This window comes from Vicia villosa, linkage group LG6 (genome assembly GCF_029867415.1).
Source record: "Vicia villosa cultivar HV-30 ecotype Madison, WI linkage group LG6, Vvil1.0, whole genome shotgun sequence".
Lineage (NCBI taxonomy): Eukaryota > Viridiplantae > Streptophyta > Magnoliopsida > Fabales > Fabaceae > Vicia > Vicia villosa.
This window is the reverse complement of record NC_081185.1, coordinates 29,526,090-29,540,104: the sequence shown is the minus strand read 5'-3', so window position 1 is coordinate 29,540,104 and position 14,015 is coordinate 29,526,090. Positions and strand designations below refer to the sequence as shown.

The 14,015-nt window shown below is 38.4% G+C and overlaps 1 non-coding gene across 1 annotated transcript; it reads left to right on the top strand.

Moving 5' to 3' along the window:
* The first annotated feature begins 11,368 nt into the window (after nt 1-11,368).
* Nucleotides 11,369-11,475, top strand: LOC131615356 (small nucleolar RNA R71). The gene has a single exon (XR_009287775.1). It is a non-coding gene; the product is annotated as a small nucleolar RNA R71 (small nucleolar RNA).
* The last annotated feature ends 2,540 nt before the right edge of the window (nt 11,476-14,015 follow it).

Genomic DNA, 14,015 nt, shown 5'->3' with positions numbered 1-14,015 from the left:
TCAGAAGGAAGTACACGTGGCAGACTACGCTGACTGACAAAAGGAACGTTAAAGCTACTAAAGGCTACGTCAGTAGACACAGCGTGAACAAGGCTCGAGGTAGTTGACAAAAGCGTATAACATTAAATGCAAAGCTGTACGGAACACGCAAAGCATTAAATGCATTCAACGGTCATCTTCTCAACGCCTATAAATATGAAGTTCTGATGAGAAGCAAGGTTAACGATTTCGCACCAATACAATTCAAATTAACTTGCTGAAACGCTGTTCAACTCAAAACTCAGAATCTTCATCTTCATCAAAGCTCACTACATTGCTGTTGTAATATCTTAGTGAGATTAAGCTTAAATTGTAAGAGAAATATCACAGTTGTGATTATCGCTTTTAAGAAGCATTTGTAAACTCTTGAATAGATTACATTAAGTTGTAAGGAACTAGAGTGATCAGTTGATCAGTATACTCTAGGAAGTCTTAGCAGTTAGCTGAGCAGGAAGTCTTGGCAGTTGGCTGAGCAGGAAGTCTTGGCAGTTGGCTGAGCAAAAAGTCTTAGGAGTGAACTAAGCCTAGAGTGATCGTGTTGATCAGTAGACTCTAGAAAAAGTCTTAGGAGTGAACTAAGCAGTTGTTCCTGGAGTGATCAGGTTGTGATCAGAAGACTCTGGAAGACTTAGTTGCGGCTAAGTGGAAAACCATTGTAATCCGTGCGATTAGTGGATTAAATCCTCAGTTGAGGTAAATCATCTCTGCGGGGGTGGACTGGAGTAGCTTCGTTAACAGCGAACCAGGATAAAAATATTTGTGCATTTATTTTTATCGTCCAAGTTTTAAAGTCACACTTATTCAATCCCCCCCTTTCTAAGTGTTTTTCTATCCTTCAATTGGCATCAGAGCGCCGGTTCTAAGGTGCAAGCACTTAACCGTGTTTAGAAAAGATTCAGGAAGAGAAAAACGCTTCATTTAAAAGATGGTTGACGAAAGTGAAAGGACTATACCTACACCTGCATCTACATCTGGCTCTGCTGAGCAATACAACGGTAACAATGGTTATACTAGACCGCCGGTATTTGATGGTGAAAACTTTGAATACTGGAAAGATAAACTGGAAAGTTACTTTCTGGGTCTAGATGGTGATCTATGGGATCTTCTGATGGATGGTTACAAACATCCAGTAAATGCCAGAGGCGTGAAGCTGTCAAGGCAAGAAATGAATGATGACCAAAAGAAGCTTTTCAGGAATCATCATAAATGTAGAACTGTTTTGCTGAATGCTATCTCTCATGCTGAGTATGAGAAGATATCTAACAGGGAAACGGCCTATGACATATATGAGTCCTTGAAAATGACTCATGAAGGAAATGCTCAAGTCAAGGAGACCAAAGCTCTGGCCTTAATCCAGAAGTATGAAGCCTTCAAGATGGAGGATGATGAAGACATTGAAAAGATGTTTTCGAGATTTCAAACTCTTACTGCTGGATTGAGAGTTCTTGACAAAGGATACACCAAGGCTGATCATGTGAAGAAGATCATCAGAAGCTTACCCAGAAGATGGGGTCCTATGGTGACTGCATTCAAGATTGCAAAGAATCTGAATGAAGTTTCTCTGGAAGAGCTTATCAGCGCCTTGAGAAGTCATGAAATTGAGCTGGACGCAAATGAGCCTCAAAAGAAAGGTAAGTCTATTGCATTAAAATCTAATATCAAGAAATGCACTAACGCTTTTCAGGCTAGAGAAGAAGATCCTGAAGAATCAGAATCTGAAGAAGAAGATGAACTGTCCATGATTTCCAGAAGGCTAAATCAACTCTGGAAGACCAAGCAAAGGAAGTTCAGAGGCTTCAGAAGTTCAAGGAAATTTGAACGTGGAGAATCTTCTGATGAAAGAAGGTTTGACAAGAAGAAGGTCATGTGCTATGAATGCAATGAGCCTGGACACTACAAGAATGAATGTCCAAATCTTCAGAAGGAAAGTCCCAAGAAAAAGTTTCATAAGAAGAAAGGTCTTATGGCAACCTGGGATGAGTCAGAAGATGATTCAGAAGATGAGCAGGCCAACTGTGCGCTGATGGCGACAGAAGATGACGGATCAGAATCTACATCAGAATCAGATTCTGAAGAGGTATTTTCTGAACTTACTAGAGATGAGTTAGTTTCCGGATTAACTGAACTTCTGGAACTCAAGTCTCAGATTAGTCTCAAATACAAAAAGCTGAAAAAGCAATTTGAATTTGAAACAAAGAAGCTTGAGTTGGAGAATTCTGAATTAAAAGAAAAACTTTTAAAATTATCCAATAATGTTGGATCTCCTTCTGATTCAGAAAAATCCACTCCTAGTCTGAACCATATTCTGAAAGAATATGATTTAAGTTTCAGAAAGTTCTTATCTAGAAGTATTGGCAGAAGTCAGCTAGCTTCTATGATATATGCTGTGTCTGGAAACAAAAGAGTTGGCATTGGTTATGAGGGTGAAACCCCATACAAACTTGAACCTGTTGATGAAATGAAACTTACATACAAGCCATTGTATGATCAGTTCAAGTATGGCCACTCTCATGATATTAGGCACACCTCACATGCACAAAGTTTTCACATAACACACACTAAGAAGCATGTGACACAACCTAGGAAATATCATGAAACTCACATTAAGAATTATCATGCTGTTCCTCCTATTGCTTATAATGTAAAACCCAAGTTCAAACAGAACTTGAGAAAATCTAACAAGAAAGGACCCAAAAAGATGTGGGTACCTAAGGATAAGATTATTCCTATTGCAGATATCCTTGGCTGCAAGAAGGACAAAGCACAACATGTCATGGTACCTGGACTCTGGATGCTCGCGACACATGACAGGAAGAAGGTCTATGTTCCAAGACCTGGTGCTTAAGTCTGGAGGAGAAGTCAAGTTCGGAGGAGATCAGAAGGGCAAGATAATTGGCTCTGGAACTATAAAATCTGGTAACTCTCCTTCCATCTCTAATGTACTTCTTGTAGAAGGATTAACACATAACCTTTTATCTATCAGTCAATTAAGTGACAATGGTTATGATATAATCTTTAATCAAGAGTCTTGCAAGGCTGTAAATCAGAAGGATGGCTCAATCCTATTTACAGGCAAGAGGAAGAACAACATTTATAAGACAGATCTGCAAGATCTTATGAGTCAAAAGGTGACTTGTCTTATGTCTGTTTCTGAAGAGCAGTGGGTCTGGCACAGGAGATTAGGTCATGCTAGTTTGAGAAAGATCTCTCAGATTAACAAACTGAATCTTGTCAGAGGACTCCCTAATCTGAAATTCCAATCAGATGCTCTTTGTGAGGCATGTCAGAAGGGCAAGTTCTCCAAACCTGCATTCAAGTCTAAGAATGTTGTTTCTACCTCAAGGCCATTAGAACTCTTGCACATTGATCTGTTTGGACCAGTCAAAACAGCATCTGTCAGAGGAAAGAAATATGGATTAGTCATCGTAGATGATTATAGCCGCTGGACATGGGTAAAATTCTTGAAACACAAGGATGAGACTCATTCAGTGTTCTTTGATTTCTGCATTCAGATTCAATCTGAAAAAGAGTGTAAAATCATAAAGGTCAGAAGTGATCATGGTGGTGAATTTGAGAACAAATCCTTTGAAGAATTCTTCAAAGAAAATGGTATTGCCCATGATTTCTCTTGTCCTAGAACTCCACAGCAAAATGGGGTTGTAGAACGAAAGAATAGGACTCTTCAAGAAATGGCCAGAACCATGATCAATGAAACCAATATGGCTAAGCATTTCTGGGCAGAAGCAATAAACACTGCATGTTATATTCAGAATAGAATCTCTATCAGACCTATTCTTAATAAGACTCCCTATGAATTGTGGAAGAATAAAAAGCCCAACATTTCATATTTCCATCCTTTTGGATGTGTATGCTTTATTCTGAACACTAAAGATCATCTTGGTAAGTTTGATTCCAAAGCTCAAAAGTGTTTCCTTCTTGGATATTCTGAACGCTCAAAAGGCTACAGAGTATACAATACTGAAACATTGGTTGTGGAAGAATCAATCAATATCAGGTTTGATGATAAGCTTGGTTCTGAAAAACCAAAGCAAGTTGATAATTTTGCAGGTTGTGATATTGACATATCAGAAGTTGTTGAGCCAAGAAGCAACGCATCAGAAGCAGAGCTTCTCAGAAGCAAAGAATCTGAAGATCAAGTATCAGCTTCTCTGGAGGATCTAAGTATTTCTGAAGAACCATCTGTCAGAAGATCATCCAGACTCATCTCTGGTCATTCAGAAGATGTCATTCTTGGAAAGAAGGATGATCCAATCAGAACAAGAGCATTCCTTAGGAACAATGCAGACTGTCAATTAGGTCTTGTATCTTTGATCGAGCCAACTTCTGTTGATCATGCTCTAGAAGATCCAGACTGGATAATTGCTATGCAAGAAGAACTAAATCAGTTCACAAGGAATGATGTTTGGGATCTTGTTCCTAGACCGGATGGATTCAATATAATTGGTACAAAATGGGTCTTCAGAAACAAGCTCAGTGAAAAAGGCGAAGTGGTAAGGAACAAAGCCAGACTGGTGGCTCAGGGTTATAGTCAGCAAGAAGGGATTGACTACACAGAAACCTTTGCACCAGTGGCCAGGTTAGAATCTATTCGTCTATTAATTTCTTTTGCCACTCAACATAACATCACTCTCTATCAGATGGATGTTAAGAGTGCCTTCTTAAATGGTTATATAGATGAAGAAGTTTATGTCCATCAACCTCCTGGTTTTGAAGACTCTATGTCTCCTAATCATGTTTTTAAACTTAAGAAATCATTGTATGGATTGAAACAGGCTCCCAGAGCTTGGTACGAACGCTTAAGTTCTTTCCTTCTGGAAAATGGTTTCACTAGAGGAAAAGTGGACACTACTCTCTTTTGTAAAACCTTTGAAAAGGATATTTTAATTTGTCAAATATATGTAGATGATATTATTTTTGGAACATCTAATGCTACACTTGGAAAGGAGTTTGCTAAGTCTATGCAGGCTGAGTTTGAAATGAGCATGATGGGAGAACTCGAGTATTTCCTTGGAATACAAATAAATCAAACATCAGAAGGAACGTATGTTCACCAAACCAAGTATGTGAAGGAACTTCTGAAGAAGTTTAATCTTCTGGACTGCAAAGAAGCCAAAACTCCTATGCATCCGACATGCATCCTAGGTAAGGATGAGGTAAGTAAGAAGGTAGATCAGAAGTTATACAGAGGTATGATTGGATCTCTTCTATATCTGACTGCTTCTAGACCTGACATTCTGTTCAGTGTTTGTTTGTGTGCTAGATTCCAATCAGATCCTAGAGAATCTCATTTAACTGCTGTTAAGAGGATTCTAAGGTATCTGAAAGGTACTACTAATGTTGGTTTAGTTTACAGAAAATCTAAAGAATACAACTTAGTAGGATTCTGCGATGCTGACTATGCTGGAGACAGAATTGAAAGAAAAAGTACTTCAGGAAGTTGCCAATTTCTTGGAAGTCATTTGATCTCCTGGTACAGCAAGAAGCAAGCAACTATTGCTCTATCAACAACAGAAGCAGAATATGTCGCTGCTGCTGGTTGTAGCACACAGATGCTCTGGATGAAGAGTCAGTTAGAAGATTATCAGATATTTGAGAGTAACATTCCTATATTCTGTGATAATACTTCTGCTATATGTTTATCTAAGAATCCTATTCTTCATTCAAAAGCTAAACATATTGAGATAAAACATCATTTCATAAGGGACTATGTTCAGAAGGGTGTTATTTCTTTAAACTTTGTTGATACAGACCATCAATGGGCTGATATCTTTACAAAACCCCTGGCTGAAGATAGGTTTAAGTTCATTCTGAAGAACATCAGTATGGATTTATGCCCAGAATGAGAAGATGAGAAGTTCTCATGTATGAGTATCTTCTGAAATGAATGTGGAACATTTTTTTAATCAGAAGTTCTGATTGAAATCTTTTAGAAATTATGATTCGGTTATTCTAACGTTTCATTGTCTAAGTTGATTCAGAACCTCTTTTAAAGCAAAACAGCTGTTACGCTTTATCTCGGGATGGTAAACCTGTCGTTACTATTCATGGATAAGCGCGCGTGCAGTTGAAGGGACGCCGACCATAGGTAACTGTGCCAGTCACTTCATTTGTCTTTATTATCTCTCCTCATGTCACGTAACATTAAATGTTTTTCATCTTGTTAAACATAGGAACCTTTTGTAATATCTTTTGATTATCAATGAAAAAGTTTCTTTGTGTTTTACATTCCAGTAAATGTTTTCTTTTGTCGTTTTATACATCTGAATTCTTTTTATATATTCTTTTTGATGTTATGACAAAAAGGGGGAGAAAGATAAATGATAAATGATTTGATTAAATCTATCAGTTGCTGGGTAAAGGCTCCCACACATTCACTAACAAGAACTGCAAGTTCTATATGGTTTAAGTGTTTTGCAGGTACAAAGAAGTGAAGTGAATCTTCAAAGCAAACACTAGAAGCAAAACCATGGAAACTGAAGCAAGCTGAGTGCTGTCAAGCTTCAGAGATCAGAAGCAAGAAAGAAGAATGAATCAGAAGCACTGATAATAGAATTTGAATATCATTGTCTATCCTGTTATGACAAAATTCTATTTGCCCTGATACATATAATGTTACGGCTCTGATACATTATTTGCTCGGATACATGCTTTTAGCCTAAATGCTCTGATACATTTGGCTCTGATACATATCATGTATCTGAATATACATTTTATGTTCTAACTCGTTCATGCTGACTTTTGTCGTTTAGTTTTTGTTCTGTAACATTTCAGGATGTAGAGATGCTCAGATGATGCTCTGGTACATTCAACAATGTTCTGATACAAATCTAGCATGAAGTGATGTTGGTAGACATTCAAAGTTCTGAAGCTATCCGTGGGAAGCAGAAATCAGAAGATGTGAATGTTCTAGAAGATCCAGAAAATTCAAAGTTCTGAAGCTGTCCTGAATGGAAGCAGAAGTCAGAAGCTGTGAATGTTCTGAAGATCAAAGAAACTCAAGTTCTGAAGCTGTCCTGAATGGAAGCAGAAGTCAGAAGCTGTGAGTGTTCTAAGGATCTAAAGAAATTCAAGTTCTGAAGCTGTCCAATGGAAGCAGAAGTCAGAAGCTATGAATTCTCTGAAGGCAGAAGCTTATATGATCGTCTCTACCGAAATAATCAGGGAAGTCTTTTATCAAAGTTCTTCGAGTATTTATTTCAGGGGGAGATTATTTATCTCAGGGGGAGATTGTTAATCTCAGGGGGAGACATATTCATATGCTTATGCTATAGCTGTGTAATTTGTCTTTTGCCGTCTACTCTTTCTGATCGCAAATTCATATCATTTATATATGTTTTTGTCATCATCAAAAAGGGGGAGATTGTTAGAACAAGATTTGTTCTTATCAATTATCTTAGTTTTGATGATAACAATAATATGAATTTTGCTTAAGATAATATGGTACTCTAATCCAATGCAATTTCCCTTTCAGGAAATATATAAAGAGTACGCATAATTCAGCGCTCAGAAGATGTGTCTCGAATGGTTCAGCATGCAACATCAGAACATGGTCTGGCAAGACATCAGAAGATGGTCGAAGCAGAATCAGAACATGGGTCTATGAAAGCATCAGAAGAACATGAGATCAGAAGCACTGAAGATCAGAAGATGGTATCACGCTCAGAAGCACTTCAAGGTCAGAAGATCAGAAGATGCTGTGCACCAAGCTGTTTGACTCTGATGATATTCAAACGTCGTATTCACAAACATCAGATCAGAAGGAAGTACACGTGGCAGACTACGCTGACTGACAAAAGGAACGTTAAAGCTACTAAAGGCTACGTCAGTAGACACAGCGTGAACAAGGCTCGAGGTAGTTGACAAAAGCGTATAACATTAAATGCAAAGCTGTACGGAACACGCAAAGCATTAAATGCATTCAACGGTCATCTTCTCAACGCCTATAAATATGAAGTTCTGATGAGAAGCAAGGTTAACGATTTCGCACCAATACAATTCAAATTAACTTGCTGAAACGCTGTTCAACTCAAAACTCAGAATCTTCATCTTCATCAAAGCTCACTACATTGCTGTTGTAATATCTTAGTGAGATTAAGCTTAAATTGTAAGAGAAATATCACAGTTGTGATTATCGCTTTTAAGAAGCATTTGTAAACTCTTGAATAGATTACATTAAGTTGTAAGGAACTAGAGTGATCAGTTGATCAGTATACTCTAGGAAGTCTTAGCAGTTAGCTGAGCAGGAAGTCTTGGCAGTTGGCTGAGCAGGAAGTCTTGGCAGTTGGCTGAGCAAAAAGTCTTAGGAGTGAACTAAGCCTAGAGTGATCGTGTTGATCAGTAGACTCTAGAAAAAGTCTTAGGAGTGAACTAAGCAGTTGTTCCTGGAGTGATCAGGTTGTGATCAGAAGACTCTGGAAGACTTAGTTGCGGCTAAGTGGAAAACCATTGTAATCCGTGCGATTAGTGGATTAAATCCTCAGTTGAGGTAAATCATCTCTGCGGGGGTGGACTGGAGTAGCTTCGTTAACAGCGAACCAGGATAAAAATATTTGTGCATTTATTTTTATCGTCCAAGTTTTAAAGTCACACTTATTCAATCCCCCCCTTTCTAAGTGTTTTTCTATCCTTCACTAAGAAGCTTCTAATACCCTTTATGTTCACAGGTGGGGGAAGCTTCACAATAACTTCTATTTTGGCTTGATCTACTTCCAAGCCTATTTTTTAAATCTTGTGTCCAAGAACAACCCCTTCTTTTACCATGAAATGACACTTCTCCTAATTCAACACTAGATTGTTCTCTTCACATCTTGTCAGAATTGTGTCCAAGTTGTCCAAGAAATTCTAGAATGATTCTCCAAAAACAGAGAAATCATCTATGAATACTTCAATGGAATTCTCAATAATGTCAGAAAAATAGCCATCATGCACCTTTGGAAGGTTGCTGGAGCATTGCATAGCCAAAAAGGCATCCTTCTAAAGGCAAAGGTGTCGTAAGGACAAGTAAATCTTGTCTTCTCTTGATCTTCAGGAGCAATGGCTACTCTATTGTAGCCCGAGTAGCCATCTAAAAAGCATAGTACTTCTTACCATCCATTCTTCTCATTGCTAACTACAGTCATGCCTCCTTTCTTTGGTACACGTTGGACAGGACTCACCCAGACACTATCAGAAATAGGATAGATAATCCCAGCGTCTAACCATTTTATGTTCTCTTTCTTGACTACTTCTTTCATGTTAGGGTTTAGTCTCCTTTGACTCTCAATATTATTCTTAGCATTTTCTTCTAGCATAATTCTGTGCCTACAGACAGTAGGGATGATACCCTTAATGTCAGCAATTTTCCAAGCAATAGCCCTTTTGTATTTCTTCAAAACTTCCAACGGTTAGCCGTTTTGTTCTTCTGCCTGATTTGTTGCAACAAGTAACTTCTGTCCTGCCTCCTGAAATACATATTGCAAGTGAGCAAGAAGTTGCTTAAGTTCTAACTTAGGAGGAACTTTTATGGATGGTGAGTATTGCTTTGGGTCAGCAGTTAATTCTAATACCTCCATAGATTCCATTTTTATAGTTACTTGATTCAGAAGTCCACACATGATTCCTTCTTGGAGAGTTTCTTTTACTTTTCCCAACTCTTAAGTCAAGACATCACTAGACTTCAGCAAACTCTTGTGAATTATTCTTTCCCAGCTAGAAATCATGAAGCAGTCAACAACCTCTTCATCATGGTATTGCAATGCATTAATCACATTAAATACCACTTGTTGTCCATTTACCCTCATGGTGAGTTCTTCTTTCTCCACATCCATTAGTGTCCTTCCCATAGCAAGGAAAGGTCTTCCCAACAAAATGGGTATGTCTTCATCAGCATCAAAATCCATGATAATAAAGTCTGTAGGGAGCACAAACTTGTCAACCCTGACTAATACATCTTAAATCTTTCCTTGAGGATAACAAATGCTACTGTCTGCCAACTATTGAGTGATGGTTGTAGGCTTGGCTGCACCTATCCCCAACTTCTTAAAGATAGATAAGGGCAAAAGATTAACGTTAGCTCCTAAATCACATAATACTTTTCCATAGAATGAGTTACCAATGTTACATAGTATGGTAAAACTTTGTGGATCCTTTAATTTAGGAGGAAGTTTTCCTTGAACCAATTGGCTACACTCTTGGGTGAGTGCAATCGTGACAAACTCTCCCACTCTTTTCCTTTTGGTAAGCATGTCCTTCATGAACTTACAATAGTTTGGCATTTAATCAATGGCTTCAATTACGGGTATGATGATGTGAAGTTGCTTGAGTATCTCCATAAAGTTTCCAAACTGCTGTTCTTTTCTTGCTTTCCTAATCCATTGAGGAAAAGTAGGTGGTGGTCTTTCTTGAACAAACTTCCTTTCTCTAACCAGCTCTGGCTCGACTTCAGGTTGCTTAGTTGACTCAGAAGTCTTGTGATTTATCGTTGTTTCAATTTTGTCTTCCTTGTTTTCCACTGAGGATGGTTCCTTAGTAGATTCTTCTTTTGCTTCATAATTGTCCTGTTCAGGTAGGACTCCACTTGTCTTAGCATCTTTTTGTAAGGGTGCTTCACACTCCTTACCACTTCTCAGCTTGATAGGGTTTCAATAGATCTAGGAAGTGTACCCATCGGTCTTGAACTCAAAGTAGTGGCTATTTATCCCACTTGGTCTTGGTCTCTTGGATAAATTATTTCATAATATTTTCCAACTGGTTGTTGCCTTATTTTGCCACTGCCTGGTTTGCTGTAGCAAAACTAGGAGGAACTTATGGTGCTTGGGTAGCTCGAGGCTTCAGTTGACCTTGGTTGTTGCTCCATGAAAAGTTGGGATGGTTGCGCTATTTTGGGTTGTAAGGGTTGTTATATATGTTGTTGTTGGTGCCTATGTAGTTAGCAGAAATAGGATTTGTAGTACATTCTTCAAACAAGTGTGCTCCTCTACAGTACACACCGGCAACCTCAAAAGCATCAGTAACCATCTTCACAGGCTCTACTTTAGTCACTTCTGGAGTCATCATATTTTTCATCATTTGATGAATTTGGGACACTTGAGCAGCAAGGACTGTAGTTTCAGTACCTTCATGGACTCCAACAGGTCTTTTTGAGTAGCACTTGGATTAGTTCTTGTGACTGGCCATTGGTAAGTGTTGGTTGTAATACTTTCTATCAACCTATATCCTTCTTCTTATATATGACTTAGACAAAAGAGCTCCTCCACTAGATGCATCAAGCATATTCTTTGAAGAAGGAATTAACCCATTGTAAAATGTTTCAAGCTGGATACAAATAAGGATGCCATGGTGAGGGAATTGCCTAAGTAGCTCTTTGAATCTTTCCCAAGCTTCAAATAATGACTCATCATCTCCTTGCCTAAATGAGGTGATTTCATTTCTCATTTTTTCATTCTTAGAAGTAAAGGTGGGAATAGGCTAGGCTAGGCTAGGCTTTATAAGGTCTGGGCATGGCCTACGATAAACTTATAAGGCCTGAGCCTGGCCTATGGCCTACTATAGGCTCGTTTTTTCAGCCTGGCCTGGCCTTTTTAAAAGCCTGGCCTGAAAGCCTATTTAAAAGCCTCTTTCTTATTAATATTTTCAATTAATTCATATTACTTAAGAAGCCTTATAGGTCGCATATATATGAACATTTCGACCGACCTATTTAGCATTTTTTTCTAATATATATGCATATATAGACCAATCTATTTAACACTTTTTCTAATATATATGCATATATAGGCCAACCTATTTAGACTAATTTTAATATATATGAAAATATAGGCCGGCCTACAAGGCTTTATAGGCTTTTTTAATAGCCTGGGCCTGGCCTATTTCATTAAATAGGCTTTTAAAAAAGCCCAAGTCTGGCCTTTTTATCAAATAGGCCTGGCCTTAAGTAGGCTAGGCTATAGGCCCCTGTAGGCCGGCCTGGCCTATTCCCACCCCTACTTAGAAGGAGGAAAGTATTTAGCTAAGACATTTTTAGCTAAGTCATTCCATGTAGCAATGGAATTAGGCTGCAAGGAATTTAGCCAATGAAGGTGTTTTGCATGTTGGCTGCATTATTGGTAAAACATACCTGGTTGATTGTGTTTATGCAGGTTGCATATATGTGTGGAGCTAATACAAGTTTTGTAGTGAATGTCATGATCGATGTCATGGCATCCATGTGTGACAGCAGGAGCTGTTATTGTTTATTTATTGTGTTTCCTGATTTATCCTTTTTATCAGTTTAGGAAACTTTTTATTGAGTGCTGCATATTTTGTCCAGAAGATCCTACTGACAGCACATTGTGTAACAGACAGTTGGCGTGTGAATTAGGTTAACTTTGTTAACCCTAATGTGTTTCCAAAAAAAGCCCAAGGCCCAAGACTGCTTATAAAAACACCTGCAATCCTAATTTGGAACACAGACAGAAGATTGTATTTTGTGAAGAACGGTTGTTCTATATCTGTCTCTTGTGATCCACGCTATTATCTTTGATGATTACGTTGGAGTGTATTTATGTTTTAGTTGTGTCACTCTAAGTTTTAAGCACGAGTGTGTGTCTCTTGATTGAAGCTTTTAAGTAGATCAAGGTGTGTTTTTGAAGTGTGTCTTCTATCTATAATTGTTTATTGTGTATGTGTATCACTGCTGTGATTGAGGGGAAGTGGAATGGAGATATTCCATATCTAGGTAGAACCTAGGTAGAAGGGTCATTGGGTAGTGATTAAGTGAGGAGTTGTAAACTGGGAGTTTAGCTCTGAATTGATACTGTTAATAGTGGACTTCATCCCTGGCTTGGTAGCCCCCAGAGTAGGTTGTTTGAACCGAACTGGGTAAACAATTATGTGTGTTCTTTACTGTTTTATGTTGTTTATTATTATTATTTTTGTTGCGTAATTATGGTTGTCATAACATCCAGTTTCACATCGAGCGTGTGTTTCTAGAATTTCAATTGGCATCAGAGCAGGCACCCTGCCTGTTTACATCTGGGTGAGATCTAGGGATAACAAAATTCTGGTACTATGGAGAAGGAACTGTTAGTGTTTGGAAACAGACCACCTATCCTGGATGACTCTAACTATGACTACTGGAAACCTCATTTGGTAGGAGTCATTAAGTCAGTGGACAGCAAGGCCTGGAGAGCTGTTGAAAATGGATGGAAACATCCTGAGAAAATTCTGGAAGATGGAACCACTGTTCTAATTCCTGAAACTCAATGGAGCAAATCTGAAGAAGAGTTAGCGTTGGGCAATTCCAAGGCCCTAAGTTCAATATTCAATGGTATCAACAAGAACATCTTCAGACTTGTGCAACACTATGAGCTGGCTAAAGAAGCTTGGATATTCTCAAAACAGCACATGAAGGTACGTCAAAGGTAAAGATGTCGAGACTTCAAATACTTACCACTAAGTTTGAAAATCTCAAGATGAAAGAGGATGAAACCATTCATGAGTTTTACATGAATGTCCGTGAGATTTCAAACAACTCTGCAGCCTTAGATGAGAAAATGACTGAAGAGAAACTGGTAAGGAAGATCCTCAGATCACTGCCTAAGCGATTTGATATGAAGGTAACTGCCATAGAGGAAGCTCAAGACATCAGCAACATGAAGCTGGATGAACTTCTTGGTTCTCTTCAAACCTTTGAGTCAAGCATCTGTGAGCCTGTTGAAAAGAAGAACAAAAGCATTGCATTTGTCACCAACACAGGTGATGATTCGAAAGAAAGCAATGGTGTAAATGATGGGAATTTATCAGACACCATAGCCATGCTTGGAAAACAATTCAATAGACTTATTAAAAGGGTTGATCAGAAGTCCAGACCCAATGTCAAGAACACTCCCTATGACATCAGTCAGACATATGACTCTAGAAAAAAATTCAAAGCTGAGGAGAAACCCTATTTGGGAAAAGGGGTTCAATGTCATGGATGTGAAGGATTCGGACACATT